Raw genomic sequence first — 27918 nt, forward strand, 5'->3', positions numbered from 1 at the left:
CAAAACTAACTGACACCTCCCAAAGTCTGAATTCCAGATGTCAGACGTTTGGCACAAGCAGCTTGACACTGATGCCCGGACCCAGTATTATTCATGCAAATAACCTGGTGAGTAACTTGGACCCATGAATACATTCCAGAAAATTGGAAACTGCAAACAGGAACAACCTTCGAACAGGAAAAAATTGTCACTTCAATGATTTGTGGTGAATTATTTGCTCAGCTCTAACCCTAACATAGGCCTGGACCCTACAGACACACAATGGCCCGGCCAGGATTAACCCCATTGAAATCAGTGGGATTCCTTGCGGGAGTCATGTGACGTATACAATCAAGTGTCTGCAGAATCGGGGCTCCAGAGCCTGATCCAGGTCCCATGGGAAGTCTCCTATTAGCTTCAGTGGCCATTGTATCAAACTCTTCGGGTATGTTTATACCTGATCTGAGGTGTCACTTCCAGCTCAGGTAGACTGACATGCACCAGGTTCGATCGAGCTAGCCCACTAAAAATAGAAGTGTGGCCATGGCAGCATGGGTGGTGGCACAGGCTACCTGCCCTGAGTACAGTCCCCTCCAAGACCCTAGGCATGCAAGTAGCCTCTCCCACTGCTTGCACCACGGCAGCTACAGGGCCATTTTTAGCACATCAGCTCAATCAAAACTAGCGCAGGTATGTCTGCCCGAGCTGGAAATTACAGCTCCAGCTCCAACGCTGACACACCCTTCAATTGTAAGCTCTTTGGGGCAGAGACTGTGTTAAATCTCCAGAAGAAGGAGGCAAAGGTGGCTCTACACCACTGTTCTTTCCTCCTGATTCTGGTCTGCTTCAGAAGCTGACATTTCTACAGTCATAGACCTGAAAGCCAGAAGAGACCATCTAGTTGGGTCTCCTGCATAGCACAGGCCTGAGGCCCTCACCCAATGATTCCTGCCTCAAGCCCATCATTCTATTTGAGCTACCACAGATCGCTTAGAAAGACATCCAGTTGTGATGTAAAGACTGCAAGGAATGGAGAGTCCACCATGGTCTTGGGTAAGTCCTTCCGATGGTTAATTTCCCTCCAGGTTAAACATGTGCTACACCTTACTTCTAGTCAGAATTCGTCTTGCTTCAGTGTCCAGCTGCTGGATCGTGGCTTGCCACCTTACTTCTAGTCAGAATCCGTCTTGCTTCAGTGTCCAGCTGCTGGATCGTGGCTTGCCTTTTTCAGCCAGATCAAAGTGCCATCTTCTATGAGAAATCTCCTCCCTATGTGGGTGCTTGTAGACGCTGATCAAGTCGTCTCTCAACCATGTCTTGGCTAAATTAAATAGACAGCTGCTTAAGTCTCTCACTGTATGGCATGTTTCCCATAGCTCAAATCACTCCTCCCGGACGCCCCCTTTAACTTAGGCAGCCTGAGATGGGGTTGCTGTAAGTTACATCACCCTCCCGGGGGCTCCTATGGCTTGTGGTGCAAGCCAGTCTGGTGGTAGCCGATGCACTATGGCCCCACTCCTCCATCCCTGGCTCCACCCAGAGCACAGCCTCTATGCAGGCCAGCTCTGCACTAGAAACGTACACTGGTATATAACTAGGTCGCTCGGGGGCGTGAAAAATCCACATAGGCTGACCTAAACCCCAGTGTAGTCTCCTGTCTACAGAGCTGCCACCTCGCGTTAACTAAGCTCCCCGATCAGTGTAGAAGTGCTAGAGTGGCACGGCAGCATCCGTGCAGCTAAGTGTAGACCTGCCCTGAGGCTGGCAGGTGAGGAGCAGCTTCATGGAAGATGTGTACTGAGGATAGTCTCTCCTGGCCCTCTGCGAGCTGTTTGCATCACTCCTACACAATGTCCTGGGGCCAGGGCTAGGCAGCAGCATCCTTCTCTCTGCTTCTGGTCTGTTCAGCGGGTTGCATATTCATGGGGTGATGCAAATAGCTCAAGGTCCGTTTGATTTCGTTCCCTGTTTGAAGGTTCATTTGATTTCTCTGAAGCTTTTGTTGGGTTTCATCTGAGGTTTCGTTGCTACCATGTAACTGACCCACAACAAAGCCATGAACCCGCCAGCTCAAAAATCCCAGGTCTAATTCTTATTCGTATTGCTTATTTTGCTGCAACCCGCTCAGGTTTTCATTGATTCAGGAGGGCTACGGTCATTGAACATAACTCGGCCTAGTTAATAGATCCAGAATGTATTTCTCAGCTGTGTCACTGGGTATGTAAATAAATGTGTATGGATGCCCTCTAGTTGTTTTTTAACTCAGTTTTAAACTGTCCTTTCCAGATTAACCTCAATTGCCTATTAGGTTAATTACTAAACATTTACAAGTGTCTTCCTCTGACTGCCCACTCCATCCACCGTGAAACACTCTACTTAAAACTGCCAAAAGGAAATACAAAAGCAGTTAGTCTTTGGAACTCATTGCCACAAGAGCATAACAAAATGCAAAAACAGATTAGACATTTATATAGATTGTGAGAACTTTCAAAGTGACAACTGCAAGGACTATAAAATAGGAGTCTGGCATGGAGATAAGACCTCCAGCTTTAGGGCATAAGTTGACCTCTAACTATGGTGGTCAGAAAGGAACTTCCCATGGGGAAGGTGATCCCATTGCTGTAGGCTTCTGCCTCTTTCCTCTGAGGCAGCTGGTGTGGGCCACTCTCAGTGTCTGAGATGCTGGAGTAGATGGACCACTGGTCTGATACAGTTTATTAGTTCCTCTGGCCCAGATCCTCAAAGGTATTTAGGCATCAGATACCCATTGATTTCAATGGGCATGACATGCTTTGCCCCACGGACTCAGATGGGAGAGCATGGAATGCAGGATCAGGCCCTAAAGGTAGGACATTTTCATTTAAGGCGGCCTTTTCAAAAGCACTCTGCAGTGGCCTAGCTCTGCTCCCTTGGAAGTCTCTGGTAAAGCAGCCACTGGCTGCAATGAGGGCAGAGTTAAGGCAACGCAGAGTTAAGCCAAGTGCTTTGGAAAAGGCCACTTTTAAGTCACTCACAGTTCACAGCACAACCATCTCGCTTCCTTTGCTACCTTCCTTTTGGGAAAATCCAACGGCGTTTCACAGGAAATTATCACTTTCCTATAGATTTTTTGGATCATCCTATAGAATATGACAGGAAATCCCATCCCTGCTATAGAATTCTATAGGGTGGTTCTGCAAAGCTAGAGCAAGGATACTGTTCTCTATTAAATTCTGTAAGGTTTTAGATTAATGTCTATAGAATCCTATCAGTGTAATCGCCATTAAATTCCATAGGACTCTTTGTGAGGGTTAAAACAGTCAGCAAATGGTTTGCTCAGAGAAGACAACAGCTTTTATTCTGCTTTTTTTATTTTTACTGAGCCCCAAACAATTTATTATGAATTGTTGTTATTAATATGGTGCCATAAACATACATAGGGCACATTGTAAAACAAATAAAATATACAGAATCTGACCCCAAAAGCTTGCAGACATAAAAGATAACTCCATGAAAACAACCAGGACAAAGTTTTTCCCCCACTGTGTTTTCTTGTTCATATTTTTTCCCACTTTGTTTGAAGTCACACTATGAAATCTGCATCTGTAGCACAGCTTGTGATCCTCTGCATGAGGACTGCTTGCCAGCTTGTTTTTTATTTGATCTAATGCTTTTAAAAAGCTCTTTATTGCAGAAGGGTCACAGGACAAAACACTACACAACAGAAATGAAACCTAGAGCATTTGAAACCATTAAGACACTCTGAAGAGTAACTGCACACTCTTCTTTCTGGAATCCATCTCCTCCCCTTATTCCATATTTTTGGTGTATTTTATTATAAATATTTGTTGCACTGATGCTTGGAGACCCTAATCAAGATTGCAGCCCTATTGTACTTGGGGCTGTACAAACACACAGTGAGACACAATCCTTTCCCTGAAAAGTTTATAATCTCGAAAAAACTAGATTAGGGAAGGAAGGAAAACACAGGGACAGAGACCAGAAGGTGAACAAGCAATTCAGTGGCAAAACTCAGGTTTTCACTCCACTGCAGTTCCACTCCAGTACCCAGTATCCACTAGACCACGCTGCCTCTCCCAAATCCATCATCCTGCAGACTGATCTGCACGGGTGTACCCATGGAGCCCTACTGAAGTTAGGATCAGGCCTTTGATGGTAAAATTGTTAAAGATCTGCCTTCCGTGCTTCTCCTGAGAAATGCCCGGTGCACTCACAGCACTCTACAGAATCTCACAATGTCGTGATCGCTGGTAGTTTTCTTAAAGCCCTGGATCCCAAAGCCACGTTATTACGTGAGCATCCCAGCTTCCATTGTTTAGATACAGTAAGCTTCTAGCCCTCATGGCTCCTGAGAAAGCTTGAAAATGTAAATCCTAAAGGCTCAAAAACCCAAAGGCCAATAAATAGAACCTGCCATTTATTGTTTGTTAATATCTCCTGATTTTTAAGCCACTCTCATAACTTTTTGGAGCCTAAATCGTGATTTTTGAATACTTGGGGTTGGCAATACTGCAATTATAAAAACGGGCACCCTACCTAAACATGGCGTGACAATTTACCCTGTGGGGTTGGTTATTGTAGCAGCGGGGTAAAGGGACAGCAGGTAGGGAAACATTGATTGTTTGAGCCCAGAGGTTCTGTGGGTTCTTCCATTTCATTGCCAATGTATGCAAGAACCTAGACACTTTGGCAAGTGCTTTACAACTTCCTCAGAGAGGGAGAGAGATGGCTAGAGGCAGGGTATGTATGGTGATAGATGGCTAAAATGATGGATGGCGGGGTGGATAGGCAGGCTGGGATTATGGGGGTGGAGGCAAACTGGTGGGGTGAGGGCTCTGGCTCAGCCTGGGCAGCCTTGCTGGGCAGCCCCACAGGAACCAGCACCACTCACGCCTGGGCTATTAGGTGTTAGCCTGAGTGGGCCCTGGAGGTGATTGGGTGCTAAGGTGACGGTGGCCTGAAAGGGGTCTGCGGGAGTGCGTGCACGGTGGGGAGGGTTCTAGGGGGAGGCATGGGGGCAGCCATTGAGGGGGGCTGCCCTGTGGGTGGGTATGAAGGTGACAGGGGCCTGAAAGGGGACTGGGGGGTGCATGCACGGTGGGGAGGGTTCTAGGGGGAGACATGGGGGCAGCCATTGAGGGGGGCTGCCCTGTGGATGGGTATGAAGGTGACGGTGGCCTGAAAGGGGACTGGGGGGGTGGGTGCACGGTGGGGAGGGTTCTGGGGGAGACATGGGGGCAGCCATTGAGGGGGGCTGCCCTGTGGATGGGTATGAAGGTGACGGTGGCCTGAAAGGGGACTGGGGGGTGCGTGGACGGTGGGGAGGGTTCTAGGGGGAGACATGGGGGCAGCCATTGAGGGGGGCTGCCCTGTGGATGGGTATGAAGGTGATGGTGGCCTGAAAGGGGACTGGGGGGTGCGTGCACGGTGGGGAGGGTTCTCGGGGTGGGTGCACGGTGGGGAGGGTTCTGGGGGAGTCATGGGGGCAGCCATTGAGGGGGGCTGCCCTGTGGGTGGGTATGAAGGCGACGGTGGCCTGAAAGGGGACTGGGGGGGGTGGGTGCACGGTGGGGAGGGTTCTGGGGGAGACATGGGGGCAGCCATTGAGGGGGGCTGCCCTGTGGATGGGTATGAAGGTGACGGTGGCCTGAAAGGGGACTGGGGGGTGCGTGGACGGTGGGGAGGGTTCTAGGGGGAGACATGGGGGCAGCCATTGAGGGGGGCTGCCCTGTGGATGGGTATGAAGGTGATGGTGGCCTGAAAGGGGACTGGGGGGTGCGTGCACGGTGGGGAGGGTTCTCGGGGTGGGTGCACGGTGGGGAGGGTTCTGGGGGAGTCATGGGGGCAGCCATTGAGGGGGGCTGCCCTGTGGGTGGGTATGAAGGCGACGGTGGCCTGAAAGGGGACTGGGGGGGGTGGGTGCACGGTGGGGAGGGTTCTGGGGGAGACATGGGGGCAGCCATTGAGGGGGGCTGCCCTGTGGATGGGTATGAAGGCGACGGTGGCCTGAAAGGGGACTGGGGGGGGTGGGTGCACGGTGGGGAGGGTTCTCGGGGTGGGTGCACGGTGGGGAGGGTTCTGGGGGAGACATGGGGGCAGCCATTGAGGGGGGCTGCCCTGTGGGTGGGTATGAAGGTGACGGTGGCCTGAAAGGGGACTGGGGGGTGCGTGCACGGTGGGGAGGGTTCTCGGGGTGGGTGCACGGTGGGGAGGGTTCTAGGGGGAGACATGGGGGCAGCCATTGAGGGGGGCTGCCCTGTGGGTGGGTATGAAGGTGACGGTGGCCTGAAAGGGGACTGGGGGGGTGGGTGCACGGTGGGGAAGGTTCTGGGGGAGACATGGGGGCAGCCATTGAGGGGGGCTGCCCTGTGGGTGGGTATGAAGGTGACGGTGGCCTGAAAGGGGACTGGGGGGTGGGTGCACGGTGGGGAGGGTTCTAGGGGGAGACATGGGGGCAGCCATTGAGGGGGGCTGCCCTGTGGGTGGGTATGAAGGTGACGGTGGCCTGAAAGGGGACTGGGGGGGTGGGTGCACGGTGGGGAAGGTTCTGGGGGAGACATGGGGGCAGCCATTGAGGGGGGCTGCCCTGTGGGTGGGTATGAAGGTGACGGTGGCCTGAAAGGGGACTGGGGGGTGGGTGCACGGTGGGGAGGGTTCTAGGGGGAGACATGGGGGCAGCCATTGAGGGGGGCTGCCCTGTGGGTGGGTATGAAGGTGACGGTGGCCTGAAAGGGGACTGGGGGGGTGGGTGCACGGTGGGGAAGGTTCTGGGGGAGACATGGGGGCAGCCATTGAGGGGGGCTGCCCTGTGGGTGGGTATGAAGGTGACGGTGGCCTGAAAGGGGACTGGGGGGTGGGTGCACGGTGGGGAGGGTTCTAGGGGGAGACATGGGGGCAGCCATTGAGGGGGGCTGCCCTGTGGGTGGGTATGAAGGTGACGGTGGCCTGAAAGGGGACTGGGGGGGTGGGTGCACGGTGGGGAAGGTTCTGGGGGAGACATGGGGGCAGCCATTGAGGGGGGCTGCCCTGTGGATGGGTATGAAGGTGATGGTGGCCTGAAAGGGGACTGGGGGGTGCGTGCACGGTGGGGAGGGTTCTCGGGGTGGGTGCACGGTGGGGAGGGTTCTGGGGGAGTCATGGGGGCAGCCATTGAGGGGGGCTGCCCTGTGGGTGGGTATGAAGGCGACGGTGGCCTGAAAGGGGACTGGGGGGGGTGGGTGCACGGTGGGGAGGGTTCTGGGGGAGACATGGGGGCAGCCATTGAGGGGGGCTGCCCTGTGGATGGGTATGAAGGTGACGGTGGCCTGAAAGGGGACTGGGGGGTGCGTGGACGGTGGGGAGGGTTCTAGGGGGAGACATGGGGGCAGCCATTGAGGGGGGCTGCCCTGTGGATGGGTATGAAGGTGATGGTGGCCTGAAAGGGGACTGGGGGGTGCGTGCACGGTGGGGAGGGTTCTCGGGGTGGGTGCACGGTGGGGAGGGTTCTGGGGGAGTCATGGGGGCAGCCATTGAGGGGGGCTGCCCTGTGGGTGGGTATGAAGGTGACGGTGGCCTGAAAGGGGACTGGGGGGTACGTGCACGGTGGGGAGGGTTCTCGGGGTGGGTGCACGGTGGGGAGGGTTCTAGGGGGAGACATGGGGGCAGCCATTGAGGGGGGCTGCCCTGTGGGTGGGTATGAAGGTGACGGTGGCCTGAAAGGGGACTGGGGGGGTGGGTGCACGGTGGGGAAGGTTCTGGGGGAGACATGGGGGCAGCCATTGAGGGGGGCTGCCCTGTGGGTGGGTATGAAGGTGACGGTGGCCTGAAAGGGGACTGGGGGGTACGTGCACGGTGGGGAGGGTTCTCGGGGTGGGTGCACGGTGGGGAGGGTTCTAGGGGGAGACATGGGGGCAGCCATTGAGGGGGGCTGCCCTGTGGATGGGTATGAAGGTGATGGTGGCCTGAAAGGGGACTGGGGGGTGGGTGCACGGTGGGGAGGGTTCTAGGGGGAGACATGGGGGCAGCCATTGAGGGGGGCTGCCCTGTGGATGGGTATGAAGGTGACGGTGGCCTGAAAGGGGACTGGGGGGTGCGTGGACGGTGGGGAGGGTTCTGGGGGAGACATGGGGGCAGCCATTGAGGGGGGCTGCCCTGTGGGTGGGTATGAAGGTGACGGTGGCCTGAAAGGGGACTGGGGGGGTGGGTGCACGGTGGGGAAGGTTCTGGGGGAGTCATGGGGGCAGCCATTGAGGGGGGCTGCCCTGTGGGTGGGTATGAAGGCGACGGTGGCCTGAAAGGGGACTGGGGGGTGCGTGCACGGTGGGGAGGGTTCTCGGGGTGGGTGCACGGTGGGGAGGGTTCTCGGGGTGCGTGCATGGGGGGCCTGCCCTCTAGGTGGGCGCTAGGCGGACCGTGCCCTGCAGGAGGGCGGGGGGCAGAGGAGGGGGGTGCCCTGCCGGCCGCTGACGGGACAACACTCAGCGCGCACATGCGCACACCAGCCTCCTGGCGCGCGCGAGAGAAAGAGTTAAAGAGGGGGCGGGCTTAAGGGGGAGGGAACCAGGGCAAGCCGCAAAGCGCCCCGCCATTGTCGCAAAGCCCCTCCTCCCCGCCCCCTTCCCTCCCTTCTCGGCTACCTCGTCTCAAGCGCGCTTTACGCCCACGGCGCTCCGCCGCCACCCTTCCTTCCACTGCGCTTGCGCCGGGCCCCTGTAAACCCGAGCCTTCCTCCTATTCACGGAGGGCTTTTGCGCCGCCGGCGTGGCGCGCGCTGCAGAGGCCGCCGCGGAGCCGTACGCCGCTGGAGTAGAGGCGCCGCGCTGTGCCCGCTGCCCGCGGAGTGTGTGGAGGAGGAAGGGGGGGCTGGGGGGGGGGAAAGAGGCTTAAAGAGACAACAGCCGCGGGAGGAAGCCCACGATGGAGCGGCTGGCGGGGGCCCGGGGGGCTGGCCCCCGCCTCTGAGGGGCCCCGAGGAGGTAAATAGCCCGCGCACGGGGCGTCCCGGGGCGTTGGCAGCGGGGGGGGGGGACTGCCCCCCCCCGCCTCCCTGAGGCGGCCCTTTTCGGTGGGGGTGAAGCTCTGGGCGGGGGGGGGGGGTATTGTGGGCAGCCGGCACTTCGGAGCGGGGCTCCCGCCTGGGGTGGGGGGGGGGGGCTCGTGGGCCCCTGTGACCAGGGAGGGGGGCTGGGGACGTGGGGATGGTACCCTCGAAGGGTTGAAAAAGAGCAACCCACCGACGTGGGGGGTGTGTGTGTGTGAGAGAGAGAAACAGATGTTGGGAGCGGTGCGGGGGGGGAAGTTGTTGCTACAATAATTATGTGCAATGGATATTTTGTGGCTTTTAAAAAAACAACAACAACAACAAAACCCACCTCCCTGGGACTGTTTCACTCGCTTTATTTTTTAGGCCCAGCTGCTGCTATTTTTCTGCCTGGGCTTTGAGGCTTAGAGTGATCCTTACTAAGTTGCCTGGGTGGTTTTTGTTTGGTTTTTTCGCTTCTCTTCTCTGCCCCCCCCCCCTTTCCCCCAACACACATACACCTACTGCCCCACACCAACAATATTGGCCCATGGTGTTATGAAGCAGGGCTCTGTTGGGGTGATAAGGGGTGTTTTGCGGGGTTTTTTACTCCCCCAGAGGGATCGGAAAGTGTTTAATTGAGGGAGACGGGTGAGGAAAGATCTAGCTTAAAATAAAAAGCTCGTGAATCGGAATGAATCGGTTTGAGATACAGAAAGAATAAAGGGCCCACCCAAAAGAGGATGAACTTTTAAACGTTTCCTAAGCAGCCAAGAGAGAAGACTTCAAAAAAGGAACCCCAATATCTCATCACAGTGGTTCTAAAAGTGTGGTGTTGAGCCCACCAGTGGGCTCTGACGCCTGCCTGGTGGCTTGTAGAATAGAATCTATGGAGAGTCAAGCTGTTCAGTGGGGATCGTGGACTTGGGAGAAAAGGGTCTTGCTCTTACGAAGGGTTCCACAGTCTTAACAAATTGGGGGCCTGCCATATTGTGTGTCATTTTAAAACGAAAATTAAATTGTTAAACCTTTCAGGTTGTCATGAAAGTAATAAATTATAAACAAATTGGAGGTAAGTAGGATGCTGGTCAAGCTGCATGCAAACTATAGAGGAGTAAATCTTTTGCACAGGTATATTTGGAAATTATTGCATTAACTAATTTATTAGAGCATAAGCTTTTGTGAGCAAGTGAGCTGTAGCTCACGAAAGCTTGTGCTCTAATAAATTTGTTAGTCTCTAAGGTGCTACAAGTACTCCTTTTTACGGATACAGACTAACATGGCTGCTACTCTGAAACCTTGCATTAACTAGTCCATTTGTCTTCCCTCCATACAACAAGTGGATGGATTTCTGGATGTGAACTAAAAGGAGTGTATAAGTTTGCCTGGCAGCAACATTACCCATCCACAATGCCACACACAGGCTGCTCTCTCTTCCCCCACCTCCTCCGGGCGCTGACCACCAGAACAGAGAGATTTAAAAATCAGGCCTTGTGTAACAGGTTGAAACAAGGTTTAGTGTTTGCCAATATGTCTGAAAGAGAATCACTGTAAATGAGGGCAGGAGGCCTACATTGAGATAGTGTGGGAAGGCTGCCTTTTGTGGCAGCGTAGACTTACAAGTCCATAAATAACTTGCCAAAGTTGATATTCAGCGTGTTTCAGATAGAGGCATCCCTTTAAAACGGCTTGATCCATGCTCAGTACTTTTCAGTATCAGGCCCTGAATAGGCAGAGGTCTTGAGATGCAAGCAAGACTTGGTCCAAATTCAGATCTGATGTGTAACTGGATGCAACTTAAGTCAGTGGAGTTGTACCCACTTAGCTAGACCAGAATTCCACCCGCCCCATCCCTCTGCTTTTTGTTTAAAGGGGCTATTCATCATCTTGTCTAGTTATGATCTAGTAACTGTTGCTGTATGGAGTAAAAGAGTCTTGGGATTTGATAAGCCCTGTAATTAGTTTGCAAAAGTAGCAATCTCATCTTATTCTGTGTAAAATAGATGCCTCCGCTTTATTTATCCTTGCATCAAAATGGATTAGGGAATAATAGCTAGCATTTTGCATGGCTAACTTAACAGGGGAAATTACTGTAGAGCGGTTTCTTTTGAGGTGTGACGATCGTGATGTTGCTTCCCTTATTTTGTGGCTTGCATTGGGCTTTATTCTTGCTACATTCTTTTTAGGAATGAGTGGAGAGGTGGAAGCAGAGGTCACATTTTGGCAGGTTTCTGACTTTCCCCCCAAAAGCTGCCTGTTGTCATAGCACAGTAGGGAGGCTTTGCACTGCTTTGATCTTAGTCTGTATGCTACCGCTCCATTCCCCAGCAGCCCAAGTATCGTCAAAAGTGTCAAATATATTTGTGTGTGACTCAGCAGATCAATGAAAACAATATGAGGGGTTGCGTTTATGGACAATCAGTATCTCTTTTTCCAGCCAGGCTAACAGAGGCAATGTCGTCCTATAGCAGCTGCCAAGAAATTTGTTTACTGGACCTGGGCCTAATCACATTCTGTAGCCTTCTCTCTACCCGTGACCTGTGCTGTCCACCGACAGCGGTCTTGCTAGTTTCCATGGCTAGGATTGATCAGTGAACACAAGGTTGTGTTACAGCATCTGTCTAGCTGTTCTTAGCCTTGGTCAGTCTGTCTAGATATGTATTTGATCCTTGTAATGTCTGAGCACCATGCCATCACTAAAGGATTTATCCTTGCAAAATCCTGGGAGATAGGAAGCTTTACCCCATTTTATAGATGGGGGAACTGAGGCACAGGATGAATTAAGTGACTTATCCAAAGTCCTTAAGAAGTCTGTGTCTGAGCTGGGAACCAAACCCAGGTCTTGTGAGTTTTAGTTAGCATCATATCCTTAAAGCCATATTTGCTAGTCTCCCATTTCTGCCTGCTAGGTTTACCTAAAGTATCTGACAAACAAAACTCGTGTGTGTCTTGTGGCAGGGACAGTACATACCTCTGTCTGTATAGTGCCTGTTAAGGAAGGGTAGTCCAGTGGTTAGGGCACTAGCCTGGGACTTGGATACATGGGTTCAGTTCCCTAATCTGACACAGAATTCTTGTGTGACGTTTAGCAAGTCACATCCTCTCTCCACACCTCACTTCCAGTGGCAGACGCTGACATTTTTAGCCAGGCATCCTCCACGTGGTCTGACCTCCACGTATGGCGCATGCAAGGTCACGCTGTGCAGAGGATGCCATTTTGTTCAGGGGCCAGATGGAATCATCCCAAGGGCACAGTTGGTTCTGCATGCTACTGCTCAGTTCTTGTCTGTAAATGGGGTAATAACCCAGCCCTGCCACAGTGGGGTGTCAGAGGATAAATACATTAGAAATTGTGAGAAGCTCAGGTACTGCAGTAATGAGGGTATAATCAGTACCTAAAATAGTGTCCTGCTCAGAACCAATGGGCACTACTAAATATTATTGTATAATGAAATGCTGACTAGATAGCATCGGGTTGGCCTTGACAAAATGGTAACCGTCCACTCCTAGCACAGTGGGGCCCTCGTCCATGGCCGTGGCTCCTAGGAGTTGTGTTAATACTGCTAATAATAATCTGTCTTTCCTTCTCTGCCACAGGAGGTAGGGTTGATTGGGCTAGCTTGGTAATGTTGGGAGCTGTGGAGGAGACAAGTTCTTTGTGACTCTGGAATCCTGTCTGCAAATTGGATCTCTTGCACTCAGAGAAACTGTAAATTTATAAATAGTTTTTTGAATTAAAAGTTTTATTTCTATGCTTCCTGTTGGGAGTGAGTAACTCTCCCTTATAGAATCCATCGTCACATAGAAGAGACAGGGTTCAGTTGTGGTGAAAAGACGAAGGCGACTTTCTCGTGAGGCTGCTGGACACAGATCGCCACTGTGGTTCTTTGTCTCTAGCTCCCAGACTGACTGACGCTACCTAGCCATCCCCACTCTGTTTGGAGTGTGTAGTCATGGAATGGATTACCAGCTAAATCGCAGACCCACTCATGCAGGTTATATTCACATTTTCTTACCACTGTCTGAGAAGTGGGGGAAAAACTTTAATGCAGAGCATGTATCTAGTTAAAATATTATCAATCGTGTCTATGCTACAAAATCAGCTGTTGGGTGACACTCCAAAGGCTACCACCGCATATGGTAAAACCACATATCTGTTTTTCAGAGGAGGCAGGACTTCACTGGTTTCTGAGAGGCTGAGAATCATGCAAGCTGCCTTTGGTTTGGGTAAATGGTTAGGTTCAGTGTCAGGGAACAAACACGTTATAAATGGAGCATGTGGCAAAAATAATGGTACTGTTGAGGAAACCCATAGGGAGACAGCTGCTGTCTGTTGTTGCTATTGAGAAGGTAATTTTACAGCAAGGTAGGTAGGTGTCAAGATGAGGCTCAACTGGTAACTAGTTTGGTAAATGGCTCTTTTCATTAACCTGAAAGATGCGTGTAAAACTACTTACATGTAGCATTTTCAGAATTTCACACTGAACAAGATGGGTACAGATTTCTTTAGAGATTTGTAGGAAAGAGCGGACATTGCTGGGGCATAGCTTTGTAATTGGGGAAAACTTCACCACTGATTTCCTTCATTCTGAAGATCGTGGTAAGCAGGTTGATACATGTCTGCTACGATTCCTAAACGTCCAAAGATTTTGTAGTCTCAAATTGTGAAGGAAAGTAATAGTTCCTCTTTTGCAAAGAAATCTCTGGGCATACATATCTGCTGACACCCAGTTTCTTTGCTGCCATTGGCCTCATTACACCTAAGATCTACACCTTAGATCACCTAAGATCCAATGTCAGCACGGTCCTTTCCAGGAAATACATGTGTTTTGATGTCTTGAGGCTAGTTCACCTGGGTAGTAAAATCAAGCGATCTGAGAATCTCTTTCGTTAGAAGAATTTGCCTCAGATCTGGTGACAAGATGATACCTTGAGGGGAACCTGGACTCTCATGGCAGATGGCCCAAAACAGGTTAGGAAGAAATTCTCTCCAGTGTGCACCATTGGCTAATGCACGACAGAGATTCTCTGCTTCCTCTGTAGCATCAGATACTGGAGGCTGGGCATGGGTTGGATGATCCAGTATGGTGGTAACTATGGCTGTTAAAAGGGGAAGTAGACAGTCCCATGTTCTGCTGAATGTGGGGCAGAGAAGAAAACTGGTGGAAGTGCAATATTAGCATTAGTGATGGCTGCCAACATAACAGCACGGGTCTTTGGAATGAAGACTTTCAGAGACTTTGAGAGTAGGGATGGTAAGAAACTTTGGGGTTTTTTTTGTTTGTTTTGGTTTTTTTTTACATTCACCAATCAAACAATATGTCTTCTGGAGCCATTCAAGTCATAAGGAAATAAAGAAGGCCCAGAGCTGAATTTCCACACTGTGGATAAAGCTGCTGGCAGATGATGCTTGGGCTTCATCAGATGGCAATACTCTGCTAACTTTACTTAACATGGAGTTAATGTTCCTCTGGTGCTTGTTGATCTTATAAAACTGCCCTTTGAAAAAGCTTCACAGCCCTGCTGTGTCACAGGTGTGAGTCTTCAGATAATGACAGCATGGGAGTGAAGAGAGTCACACCCACCCAGAGTGAGAACCCTTTTCTGTTGGCAACTTGAAGGATCAGCTCCTGGATGTGACAGAGATTTCTCTGGAGCACTGGAATCATTGTCATCATCAGCTCTGGATGGACTTGTACCCATTCCTAACCTTGACCCTGGAAAGTCATTAACAACCACTTGTGCCAAGACATTTTGGTACATAAGACGCTGGAAGCTGAACATTCATTCAGGAGAAAAACAAAAGGCCAGAAGTGTGGCATTTTGACTGCCAGCTAGAACCTGTTGAGTGACAGTTAGTGGTATGAAGTGAGCTCAGTCTTCATAGAAGTCAAAACGTAAATCCTCGCAGCAGCACTTCTCTTTTTAGGTGCAAACAGCAAAATGAGAAGCCCTGCTCTATAAGTTCATTGGAGTGGGATGTTTGTAGTGGCTCTTTCTTTGCATAACTTCTCTAGTTTAGTTTCTCACAGGAGTTAGACAGAATGCTTTATAGCACCTTCCATGTCACACGGATGTGTAATATAGAATTATGCACTACATGATCATTAGGATATATGGTCTTCTCCCAACCCTTTTGAGCTCCCTTATCCTAAAGGGGACATGGGCATTCTAATTTTTGTGCTCACTAACAGGGTGGGTGCTAATGGAAGATGATATGGTACACGTACTTAATACTCCTTTCTTTAGCTCTGTGCTTTGGAGCAGTGACTGCCATTTTGTTTTGGTGCATGGAGGGGCAGCAGAGAGATGTTGATGTGGACTAACAGAATTTAGGCTAAGGCATTGTCTACACTACAAAGCTACTGCACTTTGCCAGTGTAGCTATGCCAGCACAGTCTATGGACAAAGGACGTTTTCTGTTGGCATAGTAATACCATGTCTCTGAACAACATTAGCTATGTTGACAGAAGCACTCTTATGTTGGCATAGCCATGTCTACTCTGAGGGCTTTGCTGGCAAAACTTTGTTAGCTGGGGGATGTACCACAGCCTTGACTGACATAACTATGCCGACAAAACTTGTTGTGTAGACCTGGCCTAAGACTTCTCCTTCAGACCTACCAGTGAAGTAACTGCAGAGGTGTGGAATTTGTGTGTGAGCCCCATGGTTATGGAAGCAGGTCTGTTGCTTCCTAGCCCTTCTGCCAGCTGCCAAGCATATTGAGTGGCTAATGCTTTTCAGGCCCAAGAATAATGTTCTCTCCAGAGTATGTGTGCACTCTCTTGGGCCTTCCCTATTGCACATACTTCAGAGAGTTGTGTATCTGATTGGGAGGTCCCAATAAGAGATCTCTGGAGCTTTGAACAGATCACTGTACTAGGCTTCAGCACAGAGCTGGAGTGTAGTGATAGATGTCATGCTGCATGTAGGCAAGTTGGAGAAGAGGGAATTGGAAGTGATTCTTGAGGACAATCCTTGATGATCTCTGTCACCACGTGATGGAGGAGCCAATGACGTGCTGAGCCCCAGCCGAAAGCATGGCTATGTAGTGTGCATGTGTGTGCTGGAGCAAGATAAGGAGCACTGAAACTGGGGAGCAGAATCTTGGTTGCTGAGGGCTTCATTCCTAGGCTTGGTGTATTGAGCTCTGTCCTCCACACCAACACTGGGGAGGAGAGGATACCCCCCCAGGACATGAAGCACTCCAACAGCTTTCAGGTGATGAGTTCAGAAAAGTGAAAGGGAAGAGCAGTTAAGGCTCATGCCAGCTAAATTTAGCCTGATACAGAACAAATGCTCTTAACTGGAGATGCACATTGCATTGCAGTAACCTCTCAAGCCAAAGCCTACTAGAAAATCTGTAGCAGTGTTTGCTTTTGAGACATGGTGGACAAACTTCTGTCATCTTCAATGAGCCCTTTTTCTGGAAGTGCAGTAAAACATCAGGTTAATTCCTGTGCTTGCACCTTGTTGATTTGATTGTAGGACCTACAGGGAGTCCTGTCTTCAGCTGGAGGTGTCTGGCTGGTGTGTTGTCCTATATTTAGTATATTTAGTCTCATGCCATGCAGGAGACTCAGGTAGGGTAGGCTCTGTCTCTTTGCAGAGATCCTGATGGCCACTCAGGAGCAACTGGACAGAGTTCCAGCTGAAGCACTGCTCAGCTGTCCCATTCATAAGCTAATCACAGCATCACAAGGCCTACATGCAAGAGACATGCATGCACCTTAGTGCCATATACGTTGGGTTCTGGGGGTGTTTATTTCTCCCTGTATTCTTGTGGGCCGAGCTGACCTCTCCATGGCTCTTACCTTTCTGAGAGCTTCCTTGTGGGATCCAGCATGTCTGTTTCTGCTGGCCATTCTGCCCAAATAGTATGTGCTTCCTCAGCAAGTGCACCCCAGATTACGTTCTGAATCTGGGACTTGGAACAGGGAGTTGGGTGTCTTCTAGAATGAAAGTTGTGTTATGGGTCTAACCTGCAGTGGAGGGGCCCAAAGCACATCCTGACAATTACAGGCTAGTGAAGTAGGGCTCTGAGGAGGCTTTTCTCCTGGTGCAACCTGAATACCCACCTCCCTCATTTTGCCTTGCTATTGGGAGGGTCTTGTCCTAAGTTATATTCAGTGGAAGTTGCATATTATTAGAGAGGTGCTCTGGACAAGGAGAACAGACACCAAAAATCTTCTCTATTGTATGGAGCAGATGCAGTGAGATGCTGCAGTGTTCTTGGCTTGGAGACCCCCCCAGCAACCTAGGTATGGTAAATAAAACACAGTAGCAAGAAACAGTTCCTGATCTTTTTTGTTACGGGCCGGGCTGGGACAGTGGAGGGTACTGAAGTTTGAGCAGTTATGTAGTACAGTACAACATAGGAACAGAGATGTCTAAGTCTGTCTTTATTCAATGCCAGAAATAAAAGTCCAGAGCAGTGGTTCTCAGGACAGATTTCAGAGTAGCAGCCGTGTTAGTCTGTATTCGCAAAAAGAAAAGGAGTACTTGTGGCACCTTAGAGACTAACCAATTTATTTGAGCATAAGCTTTCGTGAGCTACAGCTCACTTCATCGGATGCATGAAGTGAGCTGTAGCTCACGAAAGCTTATGCTCAAATAAATTGGTTAGTCTCTAAGGTGCCACAAGTACTCCTTTTCTTCTCAGGACAGAGTAATTTAAAGGCATTCACTGTCACATGAGAGCCAATATTTAACATGTTCCTAAGATGATTATAAGTTGGTGGGGAATGTTTTCCAGATTCTAGCTGTTTGTTTTAAGGGGAAAGTCTGAGGGAGGAACTTCCATCGCTGAAGGAGAGTGGAGAGAGAACAAATGTGAAGCCACTGTATTTTCAGAGTCCGTTAAACAACTTGGCTCTGATACAGCAGGTAACTAATGAGCTGTAAAGTGGGTGCAGCTAGAAGGAAGCCAACAAAACATGTCTATTTCAGAGGCTCTACAAGGCAGCCCAGTGCGGTGTGTATCTGCTGCCGTGTAACGGGAGTTTTCTCCTTTTCTAATCATCAAGGAGGGATTTAAAGATTCAGATTTGGGGTTTCTCTTAAATTAGGGGAGCCCATATTTTGGGATGCTAAAAGCCATGCTGCCAGTGTGCCAGGATCCAGAAGACCATCCCTGAGTTGCACATAAACTTCCCAGTAAAAGCAGCTTATTACAAAATAAATGCTCCACCATGTTTGCTTGTACTCTACTCATTGATAGCTCACTGGCGATTATTAGCAACTGAACCCTGTACATAGGGCCCTGTTAGAATCGCACTATGTACCGTTCCCAGCAGATATATTTGCCGTGGTATTTGCAGGATTGCCTCCTTCATCTTCCATGTAGGGAATGCTGCAAATAAAGTGGTAAAATCCCATTATACAGCAAACATCCCTGATGCACTGTCTACACGGGCACTTTACAGCGCTGAAATTTGGAGCACTCAGGGGTGTGTTTTCACACCCCAGAGTGAGAAAGTTGCAGATCTGTAAAGTGGCAGTGTAGACAAGCCCTAAATAACTCTGCTAGACAGTAAAAATCACAGGCTGAATAGAGACACTGGATTTATGGCTTATTATAACAATCTGTAACTCACTAATTCCCCCTTTATTGTCCTATATGACTGCAGAGGTGTTAATGGACCACACCATCTTGAATGGTCTGTTAGCATATACGGTAACTACCTATGCAAAACAATCTGTTCCACCTAGCATTTAGCTGTGATGCTCGGACTTTTCCGAGATGTGAAGAAGAGCTCCGTGTAAGCTCGAAAGCGTGTCTCACCAACAGAAGTTGGTCCAATAAAAGACATTGCCTTACCCACTTAGTCGCTCTCATATCTTGGGATCGATACGGCTATAACAACACTGCATACGGGATTTACTAGTGCCTCTCTGAATTGAAGATTACAGCTGTTCATGACAAATGGGGAAGGATGGTTTAGTTGATAGGGTGCTGGACTGGAAACTGGGTTCAGTTCCCAGCTGTGTCATAGAATCCTTTGTGTGACTGTGGGCAAGGTCTGTGTGTGCGTAAATAAAATAAAATTAACCGTGGGTTCAATTCCTGGCTCTCTGTCTTCCTATGTGACCTTGGGCAAATCACGTAATCAAGTAAACCTCAGTTTCCTAAAGCAGGGATAATCTGTAAAATAGGGATAATGCAAGGATGTTTAGGTGCTTAGATGCTAATGATGAGGGCCATAGAAGAACCTGTTTAGATTCATGAGCCTCTGGGGCCTAGCTGACTCGACTTCTAATCTTTCTTTATTTGGTAACCATAGAATCCTAGAATATCAGGGTTGGAAGGGACCTCAGGAGGTCATCTAGTACAACCCCCTGCTCAAAGCAGGACCAATCCCCAATTTTTGCCCCAGATCCCTAAATGGCCTCCTTAGTGATTGAACTCACAACCCTGGGTTTAGCAGGCCAATGCTCAAACCACTGAACTATCTCCCCCACCCCCTGCCCCGCAGTTTCTGCTGAGTTTTGTGCTAGGACTATATTTTGGGGGGTTCATTTAAAGCAAAATTGAGGGCATGCAAACATATGTGAACCAAACCACAGAAAAGAGGTCAGACTTCTTTGCGCTGAGCCTGCTGAGTTAAGCACATCATTGAAACGTGTGGAACTTTTGCCAGTTTAACAAAGGGTCATAGCCGGCCCTAAATCTTTCTGAAATTGTGATGCAGGAAGGGAAGTATAGCAAAAGCTGCAAGTGTAACTCCTGTTCTCGTTGACTGCTCAGCATTCCCCTTGTGAATTAAAGGACTTCACTGCTGCTTGGAATTGGTAGAGGACTGAATGCAGGTACTGAAACCAGAAACAGAATGGAGATTGAGAGGGCACATGTGTAGATAAGAGAGCAAACCACAGAGAAGAAAATCAGGGTCATGCTCTACACTCGGACTCCTAAAACCAGGTGTGGTGCTCAGTACCACACATAGCATCCATTAACCAAAGGGATTTCTCATGGTACTAAGCGCTGCAGCCCAGTTTAAGTACTTCAGTCCTTGGAGGGTTCCCAGCCTGAAAGACCTTGATTTCCCAATGGCAGGTAGCTCAGCACGTTGTTAAAAATTGGGGCCCCTTTAAGGTTTGTCTTGTTGGGCACCCAAAATCATGAGTCACTTTGTGTAATCTTGGTCTGTATCTGTAATGAGTGTTGGCGAGTTCAAGCCCTTAAATCGGATGTGTAATGAAAGAGGAAGCCAAGGGAGTTGCATCCTGTTCGCAGGGGCAGAAGATATAGACTGAACTAAAAACATGAGTAACTGAGCCAAAAAACCCATGTTTCAGATTTATTTCTGTTTACTAGTGGAAGGTTGGTATGTATTGGTTGAAGTCACTTGGATGACAAGACCGGAAGAGTAAGGACCTAGGAAATAGAGGGATATAGGTTGTAAATTTGTCTATTATCAGTATGTAAGTGATTAGTAAAATAAGAACTGATCTGTACACCATGGGCTGACTTCTGTGCATTTCATTCACACAAGTAGTCCCACTGACTTCAAAGAGATGACTTGTATATAAGGTCATCAGGATTTGGCCCCAAGTAATTGAAGGTATATGGAGAAACAAATGGGGATACCCTAGATCCGCTGCCAGGGCTTGTGGAAACATTAACCATAAGGTGGACAGTAAACACACTCGCTGCTCTCCTGATTGGTTTGCTTCTGTTGGCTGACTTTGTCCTGCTCCGACTCAGTTTCACTCTCAAAGTAACATGTAACCCAATACAAAAAATGTAAAGGGCAGGAAAAAAATAGCTGGAAAACTGGACTTTCCAGCTGAACATGTATTGACTGAAAAATACCCTCCTGATGTCTGGGCAAATATTAGAGAGGCAAGATGGGTGACGTAATATCTTTATTCTGTTGGTGAGAGAGAGAAGCTTTTGAGCTTACACAGAGGGGAGGGATCCACACTGGGGGGAGGGATAGCTCAGTGGTTTGAGCATTGGCCTGCTAAACCCAGGGTTGTGAGTTCAATCCTTGAGGGGGCCATTTGGGTCAAAAATTGGGGATTGGTCCTGCTTTGAGCAGGGGGTTGTACTAGATGACCTCCTGAGGTCCCTTCCAACCCTGATATTCTATGATTCTTCTTCCGGTCTGGGAAATGTACTCAGATTGTCACAGCTATTATAAGGTGGAACAGATTGTTTCGCATAAGTAGTTCACACATATTTCAAGGGACCATTCAAGGTAAAGAGGCCCATTAACATCTCTCCAGTCATGGGGATGCGGTAGTGGGTTGTAGATTATTGTAATAAGCCATAAATATAGTGTCTCTGTTCAGTCCATGATTTTTAGTGTCTAGCAAAATTATGACTTTAAGATCTCAGGCTCGCCTTTTGAAGGTGTTGTGCAGGTGTCCATTGAGGATGAGGACTGAGAGGTCATATGTGGCGTGATTGTGTCATGAAAAGGGTGACATGGTGTTTTTGTCTCATCATTTTTTTTGTATGAGCTCATTCGAGAATATGGTTGGTGACTGTCTCATTTCACCCACACAGTTCAGTATTTGGTGCACTGGCTGAGGTACACCACATGTTATGATAGGCATGTGTAGGACCTGTGGATCTTGAAAGGCATGTTGTGGGACCTCTTGAACGTTGTAGCGATGGAGATATGTCTGCAGATTCTGGCAGGGTCTGGTGCTGCTTTGAATTGGGGTGTCCTGGTCTGGGGGTCCATTGAAATATGGTCCCTTAAAATGTCTACTTATGCTGAATGATCTGTTCCACCTTGTATTTATCTTGGATATTCTGGGTACATATGTTTCCCAGACCTGAAGAAGAGTTCTGTGTAATCTTTTATTGGACCAATTTTGAGCTATTACCTCCCCTCTCTAATATCCTCAGACTAACATGGCTACAGCACTGTATGGGCAAATATTGGAAGAGCTGATTGCAAACAATGTAAAGCATTGTTTTTTTTTTTTTTTTTTTTAAAAAAAGGTACATAGTGTGCAGCACTCCGAATGCGTCTGTTTGAGGATCTCAGCATGTTCGCGTGTCTCACCACCGTTGGGATACCTGTTCCACTATATGCAGAAACTGAAGCTAGCAAAGTGAAGGGGCTACTTCACATTTGTGGCAAAACCAGAGATGGAACCCCTGTAGTTTAACCATAGACCAGCTTTCTTCCCTCCATAACTGGGAAGGATGGCCCAATGATTAGAGCATTAGTCGGGGTTCAAGTCCACGCCCGATGTAGACTTCCTGTGTGATCTTAGGCAACTCTCTTAGCCTCTCTGTGCCACGGTTCCCTAGCTGTAAGATCAGGATGAGAGCATGGCCCTACCACATGGGTGTTGCGACGCACTGGGGTACTCTGGTAATGGGGAAGGAGGCAGATGCATGTCATTCACTGCCTCTCTGAAGATGCACTGACAGCTGCATGTAAACTCTGAAGATAGTCCTTCAGTGCCACAGAGTGCCTCTCTTCACCTTTTCCTTTATTCCAAAGGGCAATTGTTTGGTGGCTTTCTGCTTATTTATCCTTGTAGCTCCTTGTTTGTGACCTGAGATTTGGCTGCCCTGAGAAGGGCTGTGGTGGTGGAGATACCTTTTTCATAGAATATCAGGGTTGGAAGGGACCTCAGGAGGTCATCTAGTCCAACTCCCTGCTCAAAGCAGGACCAATCCTCAATTTTTGCCCCAGATCCCTAAATAGCCCCCTCAAGGATTGAACTCACAACCCTGGGTTTAGCAGGCCAATGCTCAAACCACGGAGCTATCCCTCCCCCTATTTGATTGGGAGAAGGAACAGTAATGTGTGAGCTGGGGACAGGAGTGAAATCTGTTCCCATACAAACCATTTCCAGGAAGGAAGTAATTCCAGAGCTCCCAGAATGAGGAATTCAGCATACCTAAAGGGGAGAGATTCCTTCTCTCCACACTCCCAGCTCCAAGTTTTTCCTTGCTTATAGACCTCAAAGCAGTTGAAGGGGAGGTAGGGAAATAGGCAGATCTCCAAGCAGCTAACTGTTAACAAGGAAGGGAGGTGATCATGCATACTTTCAGAATGAAGCTTGTGTCTCAGCAAAGTGAAGCTGCCCCAGCCTTCCGCAGTTAATGATGTAAAAACAGACCTGGTCACCTGGTGGAAATGTCAAGTCTCCCCCATGCCACCAAAGACGTCTCAAGTTGCATCCATACTCTTTATAGAAAGAGATGCTAGGTCTGGGACTCGGTAGGTCTGGCTCTGCTGCATCTTCCCTGCGTGACCGTGGGCACATCTCTTAAACCCTGATCAAGGCTGGCGCTGAAGCATATGCATAACTTGAAGGTACATGGCTGCTTTGGAGCCATGGTCTTTCTGGGTCTCCTCTGCCAATCCCTAAAGGGGAATTATACAGATCAGTTTAGATTGTAATCTCTTTGGGGCGGGGTTCTGTTGTTGTGTGTACAGCACTCAGCACAGTGGAGCCCCTGTCTCAGACCTACTGCAGTACAGCATAAATACTCTGCACCTTCCATCTGAGGGTCTCAAAGCACTACATAACCAAGTAACCCTAACCCCCCTGGGCAGTGGATAAATCCCACCTCATTTTACTGGTGGGAGGAAATAGAGGTATAGAGAGAGGGCAATCTTTGTCCAACATCAGAGTGAGTCGGTGTCAAAGCTGAGATTACAGTTCGGGACTCCCTGTGCTGTGCCTCCTTGTTCGCCAGCGCTGCTGGCGCACTTTCTGGGCAGTTAGAGGAAACAAGGAAAGCAGAATTGCTCTTCTGGGTGGGAGGTGGAACCAAAGGACTCAGTGGCTACTGCTATTTGAGCATCGTAATTTTTTACACTATGATTTGCTCTTTGTACTGTTGCATACCTGGAGGCCAGGGCCCTATTGTGCTTGGGGCTGTGCAAACATAACAAGACAGTCATTGCCTAGAAGAGGTGGTAAAGGGCATGTTTTCGTACCATTCTTGTAGAAGCTATTGCCCACCCCCTTCCTGGCACGCAGGTTGCCCCGGGTAGTGGAGAAGATGGCCGCCGTACTTGCCCCAGCAATCTCGAAGCAGTGGCTTCAGCCAGACCACAGGTTTTTATTCCTGGGAGATGGTTGTCCATGTTTTCAGGTTGCCCTGCATGTACTTTCTCCTGCTAGACAGCTCTATTGATTTCATGTTAGGCTGCAAAACCTTTTCTCCTCTTTGGTCCATTTTCTGTTCTGGCTTCTCCCACTGGGCAGGGCTGGGCTGTCAGCTGGCATCTAACAGGCTAGAGCACTGAAGCGGTGGAGAGCCAAGGAGCAAGGGGGAGAGAAATGACCGACTGCCTTTCTCCATGTTCCCCTGACAGAAAGTCGATGGCTGTTAGGATGTGGCGTCTGCGTGATGTGACTTTAACGTGGGAAGGGGGAAAGTCTCTGAATGAATGTTATCTGCAAATGTGTAAAAATCACTCTCTCCTCCTTGCCCAGGCATCTAGGCCTGCCGTAAAATTGCAATACAGATGGGAGAAAATGTTCTTTTCCCCAGACCAGGAGAGAACCGCAATGGGTCAGGGCTGTGTTGCCTGAAGTGCTCATGCAAACCTGGGTGCCTCAGGAAAGGCATTCCTCAGCAGTGTCAGCCCTCTGGTGGAGATGCCCTGAAACCCACGAGTCATGTTAGACTGGTGAGGTGGTGTAATAGCCCATCTACGCAGTAGCCTCTAGAAGCTTTCTCACATGGGTCACTGGGGGGGAAGGGAGGCGGGAAGAGGGAGATAGTTATTGACTCAGTCTCTTGAGCATATGATCGAGAGATGGTGGGTTAATAGGCACAGTACGAATTCTCCATGGAACTTTCTTCTGGCCCTCCTGAGAGTTCACATAAGGTAAAACAGGCGAACCTGCACTTTTTACACTGTGGTGGCCGTGGGTGGAAATCTGGAAGTGGTTGGATCATCTGTTGACTGTGTTATGGTAGCATTGTGTCCAGTTTTGGGCTCCACACTACAAGAAGGATGTGGAAAAATTGGAAAGAGTCCAGCAGAGGGCAACAAAAATGATTAGGGGGCTGGGGCACGTGACGTATGAGGAGAGGCTGAGGGAACTGGGATTGTTTAGTCTGCGGAAGAGAAGAATGAGGGGGGATTTGATAGCTGCTTTCAACTACCTGAAAGGGGGTTCCAAAGAGGATGGATCTAGACTGTTCTCAGTGGTAGCTGATGACAGAACAAGGAGTAATGGTCTCAAGTTGCAGTGGGGGAGGTTTAGGTTGGATATTAGGAAAAACTTTTTCACTAGGAGGGTGGTGAAACACTGGAATGCGTTCCCTAAGGAAGTGGTGGAATCTCCTTCCTTAGAAGTTTAAGGTCAGGCTTGACAAAGCCCTGGCTGGGATGATTTAGTTGGGGACTGGTCCTGCTTTGAGCAGGGGGTTGGACTAGATGACCTCCTGAGTCCCTTCCAACCCTGATATGCTATGATTCTATGATCTAGAGGTCCGCCTTTTGATGTGAAAGGCCCACGTAGCAAGACAGTCCTTGGCTCACTGATTTGAGAGTATAAATAGGTGAGATGATGGGTGGGAGGAATGGTGTGGTGTTCCTGTCTGACTGATGGGGACTGAGGCACCAGAGAGATTATGAGCATGGGGAAGCCACATCCAGGGGGCCAATGGAAGAGCCAGCAGTGGAATCCAGCTCTTTTGACTCTCAGAACAGGGCCTAAGTCATGAGACCATCCTCTCTCTCAGGAGTCCCTTCAGTGGGAGAGGAGCAGCTCTGGGTCAGTGGCTGGCTGCAGTGAGAATGCTTGGGTGTCTCGTGGACAGAGCAGATTCATTCCATTGCAAGAATGCAGCCAGGTGGCAGCTATGTGATAAGACTGGTTTAGAGCTACTCATCCCTTGGTCTGAGTGCCCTTCCAAGGAAGGGAAAGGCGGCTTCTCCCCATCCTAGGCAAAGTCGCAGTGCCACTGTGGCACTTGGCTGCTCGTCTATTCCCTGCAGCAAGCACATGCAGGAGCAGCATGGATACTGTTGGGGTGTGGGGATTCAGCCTACCTAGTGCCACTTGGCTGGCTGCCAGTGTGGACGTGGAGTTAATGGCCTGCTTCCTTGCTACCTCTCTGAACAGCTCCGTTCCCTCTATGCTCTCTGCTTCCGGTCACAGGGGATGGGATTGTTGGAATCTGGGGCAGGCAGGGTGCTATAAAACATCCACCCACCTAACCTGGTAGGCCATGGAACCAGCCCCTTCCCAACAAGTTTCAAACCCTTTTTATTTCAGAGGGATTCAGGCAGCATATTTAGAATAAGAGTCAATGGTCTGTGTTTTAGTCTTCTGTGATTCTTGGGACTGTTTGAGAGTCTGTGTGTTTCTTCTGAGAGCATCACACACAGAATAAGGTGGAGGGTACAGGCTGGGGGCTCTGGAATCCCACCTGCCCCACAGGGTGGAAGTGATCGGGTTTTCCTACTCAGGGTCTCATTGCTATCAATGAGAATAGAAAGGCTCCAGGACTGTGATCCAGTGTCCAGTTGTGATACCTGGAGGAGTCCTGTTGCTGTACCTTCTGTGGCTCATTTTAGGAAATGGGTTGTGAAAAGCCTCCTCTAGGAGCATCCGTTAATCCAGTCTGCACATGGCAGCTGCAGTTTGCCGTGCCTGAAGGGCATGGAGGTTCCCTTGATTGATGTCCCTCTTCTGGCTGTGTCTTGGCTGCAGAGTTAACTTGAGTGCTGCTACTCCAGAGTGACAGCAGCCTCTCTGGAAGCAACAGGCAAATTGCTGTGTGCACACTGCTGCTGCACTCATCCATGTGTGATGCCAGGGCTTCTGGGGGCACGTCTCCTGGTTCTTTGCACTGTGGTAAGCTGAGCTGCTCTGAATTCTTTTGCAGTGAATTGTGGGAGGTCCTGTCAGTCCTCTGGGCATATAGTGGAAGCATTTATAGTCCGCTAGCTCAACCCCTTATGTCTTGACGTGTTCCAGATTTCTGCCCCCGGCCTTCATTCCAGCCAGTGGCAAGGGATGGCTCCTACTCTGAGCAAAAAGAAAAGGAGTACTTGTGGCACCTTAGAGACGAACCAATTTATTTGAGCATAAGCTTTCGTGAGCTACAGCTCACTGCATCAGATGAAGTGAGCTGTAGCTCACGAAAGCTTATGCTCAAATAAATTGGTTTGTCTCTAAGGTGCCACAAGTACTCCTTTTCTTTTTGCGAATACAGACTAACACGGCTGCTACGCTGAAACCTGTACTCTGAGCAGTGGCCTGTGCAATATGTTGGCATTAGTGCAACCCATACAGCTGTCCTTTGTGAAAAAGAAGGCTGACCCAGGGCATGCAGTGCAGTGGGGAGGGCATTGCAGCAGCTGCTTGGCACCATGAGAACACAGCAGTGTGCTTTCCAAAGGAGGGCCAGGCTGAGACAGAGGAGTGGGGACAATTGATAGTTTAATGACTGATGAATCCCCCTGTGCTGGCTGGCAGTTGTGGGTCAGGCCCACAAACAGAGTGGCCATGCCCACCAGGGATGACTAGCAGTGGACCCAGAACCTCCACGTGAAGAAGGCCACTTCCTTCAGTGCCAGGAGACACGTGAGAGGGGCTGAAGTGGGTTGCAGTTGCCGCCTGGAAGATGATTACCCTGTATTGTTACAGATCTGTGGCTAATCAGTTCAGCATTGGCAAGTTAATCATTGGCTCAGTTGTGGCAAAGGTTTGCCATGCAGTTATTGCTTTGGTTCACCCGTGGGTAGTGAAGGTGGTAGTTCTCTCTGAAATTTAGCAGATTTCTCACACTGGTAGGGCCATCGATGTCCCATGTGTGCCCAGTGTTGTTCCACCCTCCCCCAATCGCATGATTACCCAAATGGGAAAGGGTTTTACTCCCTCAGTACACAGGCCTTAGAGGACCATAGGCTACATCTGCGCTCTGAGCTGGTGGTGGGGTGATTCTCTCCACTCATGTGTGCATACTCTCACTGACTCGACTGAGCTCATGC

The 27918-nt window shown here is 49.6% G+C and overlaps 1 protein-coding gene across 3 annotated transcripts in view; it reads left to right on the top strand.

The window, feature by feature from the left end:
* Positions 1-27918, top strand: part of CSNK1G2 (casein kinase 1 gamma 2) — a 128406-nt gene that overhangs the window by 27911 nt on the left and 72577 nt on the right. Inside the window, exon 1 of one of the 3 annotated variants that reach the window (XM_048830627.2) lies at positions 8655-8933. The exons of 1 other annotated variant lie outside the window; for it this stretch is intronic. The gene's annotated coding sequence lies outside the window, so the exon portion shown is untranslated. Of the gene's footprint in view, positions 1-8654; positions 8934-27918 lie in introns of those variants that run through there. One more of the 3 variants, XM_048830630.2, reaches the window with a different exon arrangement.

The sequence above is a fragment of the Caretta caretta genome, chromosome 25 (genome assembly GCF_965140235.1).
Source record: "Caretta caretta isolate rCarCar2 chromosome 25, rCarCar1.hap1, whole genome shotgun sequence".
Taxonomy (NCBI): domain Eukaryota; kingdom Metazoa; phylum Chordata; order Testudines; family Cheloniidae; genus Caretta; species Caretta caretta.